Source organism: Coturnix japonica, chromosome 3 (genome assembly GCF_054131305.1).
Source record: "Coturnix japonica strain WE chromosome 3, WE-NBRP24, whole genome shotgun sequence".
NCBI classification, from domain to species: domain Eukaryota; kingdom Metazoa; phylum Chordata; class Aves; order Galliformes; family Phasianidae; genus Coturnix; species Coturnix japonica.
The window spans coordinates 31,452,739-31,459,984 of record NC_140665.1 but is presented as its reverse complement, the minus strand read 5'-3'; positions in this window follow the sequence as shown (position 1 = coordinate 31,459,984).

Sequence of the window (7,246 nt, the reverse complement as noted above, 5' to 3'; positions counted from 1 at the left end):
TTCTCTGGAAAGCAGAAAAAGATTCTCAAAAACATTGTTGCAGTTGTGTTGTTTTTGCTTTGTCACGTTGATTTCCTGGCTTAATTCACTGAAAAATGTCTCCCCATTTCAGGAGTTTTTAGTCTCTGTTATCTTTCCTATGTGACTGCAAATAGGTGAATCCTTAGCTCTTACCATGAGGGTGGGTGGTCTGAGTTTAAAACACCACTTCAGGCAAAAAGATCCACCGTGTTGTAGAGGACCCGGTGCTCAAGTCAAGAATAAAACTTTTACACTAGCAACAGATTCTTCTTTCATATCACATTTCTGTTAGTGCCTTCAGGAGCTGCATTCCTGAATTTATCAGAACTGCTCAGCTGTACCTGCAAAGGTTTAGAAGATGCACCTTCAAATCATGGCTTCTATCCTGATATGGTCTTCTGTAAAATACTGTGCTACATAATCTGATTTGACATCTTGTCTGTCACAGCACTGGTTGTCAGCTTGAAGCCTTGGATATCCAGTTTGTGAGAAGTTTTCAGAGAAAAATTAAAAGTGAAATAAACTTCCAAAGCAAATGATGAATTAAGGGTAGGAAACAGCCTGTCGAGGGTTCCAGAAAACCTGAAATGAATTTGATGCAGTTCAGACTCGAAGTCTGCTATGTAAGTACATCAAGAAACTGATGACTTCCAAAGCAGGCTTACTTTCTTCCCCACGCTGACAAAGCCATTTTATGTTAGAAAAATTTGCTTATTGATATTTGCTTGAATTCTTGCTCTTCAAACTTTGAATGCAGAGATGGTCTCCATTCATTTCACTTGTTTACCCATGTGACTAGAAAGTATGTACAGGACAGAACCACTTGGATAACTAGCAGCTGGATTTAAATTGCCACACAGGATGTGAACATGACAGAAAAGGGCAGCAAATACAAATTTAGAAAAAAAAGAAAAAAGAAAAAAAAAAAAAAAAGCCTAAAGAGTGATAAACAATATATTCTTTAGGAGTGACTTCCTTCATAGTTCTTTTTCCTCTCTGCATTTCTTGGTGTTAGCAAGGAAGCTAGCTACCATGGTTAGGGATGTTCTCTACTTGTGCAGGAAATTCTCAATGAGCAACAAGAATAGTATGAGGCCAATTTTCAGAAGGGCTTAACTCCTAGAAGGCAGATCAGCTCAAGAAGTTTTCATTCGACTAGAACTGATGAGAGAAGGGGAACTTCAGACAGCTGTCTCATTGAGAACCATGGTCATGACCAGGATCAGAAGCAGCTTTTGATACGTCACATGTCAATAGCTCATATGCAAGCCTAGCAGGGAAGGTGTTGGACCCCACATAATAAGGCCAAATAAAGCTTGTGTAATGCAAGGGAAAGCTAAAAAGATACACATTAGACTTTACTCCAAGGAAAGAAATTACCAGTTGTTGTAAGCAAATCAACTAAATGAACAGCGTCCTAACTCTGTTCTGCTTGCACGTGTTTGCTTTTCATATAGGCACAAAGTACATGTGCCTTTATTTTATGTGTTTTTAAGGACGTTCCTGGGTCCAAATGGAAGGCTGAATCGGCCACTGTTTCACTCTGGTTAGAATTCTGCTAGTGCTAGAAAATCAATAATACACCTAATACTTTGTTTGCTTCTTAATATCCATAGCGTTTTATATAAGGACTGATTCTCTGTAAGCTAGCATAATTCTAATTATGAATTCAGTAAGTTGTGAATTCTAATATCCACCAGAGTATTTCCAGAGGGAAATAGATTTCCCAGCATATTTACACCTGAGAAAATATTATTTTTTTCACAACTTTATTGCAGTCTGACCTTACTATTCCTTGGGCTATTTCTTTTCATCATGATCTAAGACAATCCTTTCTTAGTTTGTGCTCTAAGTAACTAGGACTAGAGCTTTGTGGATGGTCAACCTTTAGTCTGAGCTATGTTTACTTAGCTCAGTTTCTTAAATTTATACATTTAGGAACCTCTCTTCTGTTAGAACCTACTGTCAGGATGCTGCAGGAGCTGTGTTGGACAGCTTCACTCCCACAGTGTCACTGGACTGGACTGAACTGAAATAGGGCCCTGAGCCTCATGGGTAGGTGTGGGTGTCCTGCGTGAGGACCCTGACATATCTGGCAGATGTTTGTGGATGGTGCTTTTTACTTGAGAGATGCAGATTAACCTTTTCTTCAGTAAGTCATAAATAGCCATCAATAGGAACCATCTAACATGCTATCTTGGCAGAGTACAAATGAAGGAGCCTTGGGACTTACTCTGCTACACTGGGTAGAACCACCAGGCAGAGAAAAGACAAATGACATTTATCCATATAGCAAATTGCTAATGTTATGCCAGAGGGCCTGCTGCCTTATTAAAAATGCTGTAGCTTTAAAGACAAAGTGCTAATCAATAGAAGCACTTATCCAGAAGCTGCCCCTATATTTTGCAGACATAGCTACCTTTTGGTAAAATCTAATGAGTTCTATATGACATGTCAGCAGTTAGTCCAGTGAATTTTGTCCAGTTCCTTCTTGCCTCCTTTCAACCCTAAGTGCTTGGAGTTCACAGTCTCCAGATATTCACAGGACACAATCACACTGTGTTATATGATGCTGTCTCATGCACTTTCAAAAAAAATCAGTGGTCTTGATCCTCTCCTTGCTTCTTGCCATTCTGCCACAAGTCTAACCTTTCCCACATATCCCAAGTTAGTTTGCTCACACCAGGTCAGAGCAGGTCAGGCTCAGACTCAAGCCAGAGCCTGTGAGCTGTAGTGAAAAACAAGCACTCAGAAGTTACCATCCATGGGTGCTACCTTTTGTAATCTCAGCTGGAGTCATACAGACCATCTGGGATTCCTGGGAAGAGGCACTCAGGAACAGGCCAGCTGCTGGGAATGTGAGGAATAATGCTTACTATCCTGCTGAACACATATCTTGGGCACCAAAGATTTACTGCAGTAAAGCAATGGGGAGTAACAGCTCTCCTCAGTGCATGAGTGATTATTTCTACCATTAGTTGTGTTGTTCTGTTTTACATTTGTTTTATTTTGTTTTCCCTCTAGGCACCCGTACAAATCCCAGGTGCTTTGCCACAGGGGAAGTCTGGCTCTACGGACTGCACCTCTTGCCACACACTGAGTAGTTCTGCTTGTCATAGTCTGATCAACACCAGGTTTCCACCTGGCACAGAGAAGTTCCACACAGCCAACAACTTTACACTGCCAGGGCCTTGTGCCCCCATCCTCCTCTTCCCAGGTTTATCTTTCCTGAATCCCATAGCAGAATTTTAAAATCAAGTGGAGGCACAGTCATGGAAATGCAGGAAAGATGCAGAAATGCAGGAAAGCTCTGTCCCTCCACACAGCCCTACAAGAAACTGTGTCAAATTTCAGCAAATCACTTGGGGTTTATAAAACTGAGCTGTATCTGAGGTCATGAAGTAATTTTGTGAGAAATATCTCCCAGGATAATAGATATTTCCACTGACCTTTCAGAGGTCCAGGGACTCAGTGTGTCTACAAACACAGCTTCAGCGTCATATTTAGCTTGGCTTCCCCCTTCCTCCTGGGGGAAGAGGTATTTTTCTAGGTCCGAAGTAACACAGATCAGTGTCGCAGGAACATAAGAGCAGTACTGGATCATATCAAACTCCATCAAGCCAATGTTCTGTTACTTTAGAGTGTGCATTCTGGGAGTAGTACAGGATATGTGCATATGAATTAAATTTCTGAAAGTGTTCAACCTGCATCCGGGAATCTGGATCACAGGTTGGTTCACAGACAGAGATGTGTTTGTACTGAATAGGCCTAGATTGATTTATCTCTTCAACAAAGCTCTATAAACTTTAACATCCAAATGTCTTCCTTCAGTGAGTAACAATGGTTGATTTTACTGCAGGTAGTCAGAGCAGTAACTAGTGGGACACTCATGTGTGACCCTGGCACATGAGTGCCTGGTCTGACTTGTGATTTTTATTCTTGCTAAGTCAATATTCCCATAATCATTTGAGTCCCCAACCACAGCCATCAGTAGCAATAAGATTTCATTCCCTCTTCTGTAAGTTTATTAGCCTTACATTCCTCTGCTTTATACACACTTCCATATCAGAAACAATTTTGTCAGACTCCCTCTGTTGCACAGCAACAAAATGTAACAGCATATTGGCAGGAAGGTACAGCATCTACTGCCATACCATCAACATCCACCTCTGCTGTTGCGGACCAAGATAATAAAATAGGAAGCATTATTTTCAGAGCAGCCCTTGTATTTATATTGAATTATCAAGTACTTTATCAATCCAGAAAAGCTTCACATCACTTGTTGTTTATCCAGACTCTAGTTCTCACTAGAAATACGTGGATAGAGAGAGCAACTTCACAAGATGATTGTAAATGCGCTCTTTCTGCATCCATGTGGATACAAGAGCTTTCACTGTATTTGGCTTATTATATTAGAGAAGAAGGAAAGGAAAAGTTTCATTTACGACTGCAGTACTCAAATGATCTTCTAAGCTCATTTTGCTCTGGCACAAATTTCAGCTGTGGGCATAAACTTTGGCAAATCATTTAATCTCTCCACAGCTCAGACTGCCCTCCCCAGAATAAGAAAATATAACATTCTCACCAACTTCTGTCTGTTCTGTCTGCTTAGATGGAAAAAGTAACTGGTCAGTGGTTCTGAGGACAGTGCTTAGCCTCACAGGCATCAGCTGGGTTATGTGAGTAGTAGCGTTATATGGAACTATGGATGCTTTACTACATACATACAACATCATCATCAGAAAAAAAAGTTTGGTATTCACTCACAGCTTGAAATATGATTGATCATAAGGCAATGTGAATGCACAGCTTTGAAAAGAGAGCAAGATGAAATAGTGACAGTTTCGGGAAGTCAAATATTCAGGAATTACCACCAAGACACCACAATTTTGTGTTTGCTTGCTATTGTTTGTCTTTTTGGAACTGTGCTGCAGAGCAAGGACTGTCTTAAGTTTGGAAAGCTGTTAGAAAAACTTGTCTGCCACCACAGTTCAAGAAATAATGTAACACATGGCCAGCACCAGAGAGATATTCACTGCGCCCTGACCTGGGAGGAGAGATGTCAGGTAGGGGTCAAATTTGTGGAGATACAGATAAGTGTGAACAGGTGTGTCCAGACCACCATGAAACAAGTCCTTCTATGTGAAGCAGGAGACATTCAACCTTTGTGGTATCTGTAACATTAAACCATCCTGCAGCCACAAAGTATCTGACACCATTCTTAGAGCAAGTAAGAAAGAGAAACGGACATCCTTAATTAAGGCCGCTTGGTAAAAAATATGACCTGTTCTTTCAAGACCCATCATCAAACCATGTCCCTTAGTGCCATGTCCACATGTCTCTTAAATACCTCCAGGGATAGGGACTCCAACATTTCCTGGTGCAAACCTTTCCAATGTTTGACCATCACTCTCCTTGTACAAATTCTTCCCTATATTTCCAATCTACATCTCCACTGGCAGAACATGGGCCACATGTCCAGTTCCATCTCATGAAAACTGAGCACAGCAATTGAAAATGGATGTGTGCTTGTGTCTCACTCCGGTCTCAGACTGGATGCTGCCAGAGCACATCCTGACAGCCAGAAACTCAAACGTATAGTAGTAGTGTCTACATAGTCCTAGATCTTCCCCCTACTGGAATTGTGAGGTTTGCCTCTTTACTGTGCACCTTGCAAGATATCACTGAAATGAGTAAGCCCACTGTGCCTTGTTTTCTGTGTATCATATAACAAAACAGCAAGCCAAATATAAACAACACACTTTTCCATTTGCAGATCTCTTCTTGCAGTTCTGAAAACTGAATATAAATTAAAAAAAAAAAAAAAATCCAAGTAACTCCCCTTTCCTCTCCCAGAGGAGAGAAACTATTTTAAATTATAACCTAATAGCACTTATCATCTTGTAAGATACATCAGGCCAGTGGCCAAATCTAAGAGAAGAATATAAGTTAATGGCTGACCCACGGAGTAATTTATCTTTTTTGATATAGAATAAAACTCAGTCTATAACATCACTGGCATTCTCTTGCATCTAAAAAAAAAGGTTTCCTTTTGTTCTATAGCCTTTTCTGCATTTGATGCAGACAAACATAATACAAGGGTCTTTTTCTGCTTCTTAGTTACTTACTTTCATCAAATGTCTGGTAAACATTAAAGAAAACTGAGCTAATTGTGCATTCAGTTGTGTCCCACACTGCAGTGCATAAAGTCAGGTGAAGCAAACTGTGTAAAGTGATGTTGCATTTGACTCTGTGTTTTGGATTTCAGATGTGTGCTAAGTTCAAACAAATTTAAATTGCTATAAACAGCATGCAGCCCAATTTTGGACTGTTTGTTCATTATCTCTTAACACATCTATTAATCTTCTGTGGACAATTCTATCTCTTCCTTTTTAGGAAATGTCTTAAAGACATCACTTAAACTACCTCATAAAAAGTTTGTCATCGTCAGGCAGAGATATGTAAAATTGGACTTGTGTATGGCTATTTTTTGGTTTCCTTGTAGGGGAAAATCTATTGATAAAACAAACTTCCATTAGTCTTCATTCAAAGGATGTAGATAAACACTGTAATTTGCTTTCTATACCTGCTCAACAATATTCATTGCATTTTCTACCAAAATTATTTTAAATTATAATTATTATCTGATACAAGCCAGCTTTTCAGATCAGCCAGATCTTTTTCTTTATGTACATAAAAAGCCTGTACATGATGGAATCAAAGTAGGAATGATGTGATTTAAACTGAAATACTGAATCTCAACATTTTCTTTCAAAACGGAATGTTATGATTCATACAAGCACATTTCCTTTATTCTGAACTCGTTTTCCTGCACAGTTAAAGTGTTTTTCTAGTCAAAAGTGTACATGGAATGTAAGAGTTCAAAAATGGAAGATTTTTTTTCACAGTTAGAAAACTGTGTCACTGGAAAAAAAGATATTCTAACTGAATAAGCAAAAACTCATCACTTCAACTGTAAAAGAATAAATTGGGGGGGGAAAAAAAGACAGTTTTTGTGTGTTTCCTTCTTCCTACAATGTAAGATGTTGATTTAAATAGGATTTTATATAGGTTTTGCATAGGAAAGAAAGAACCAAAGAGATATCTCAGATCCATTCATATAACCGCAACAACTTGCATATATCTGTGGGACTTACATACCATCAATTAGGCCTGATAAAGTAAGGACTTCCAAAATGTAGAACTGCTTAATAAGCTGAAAACC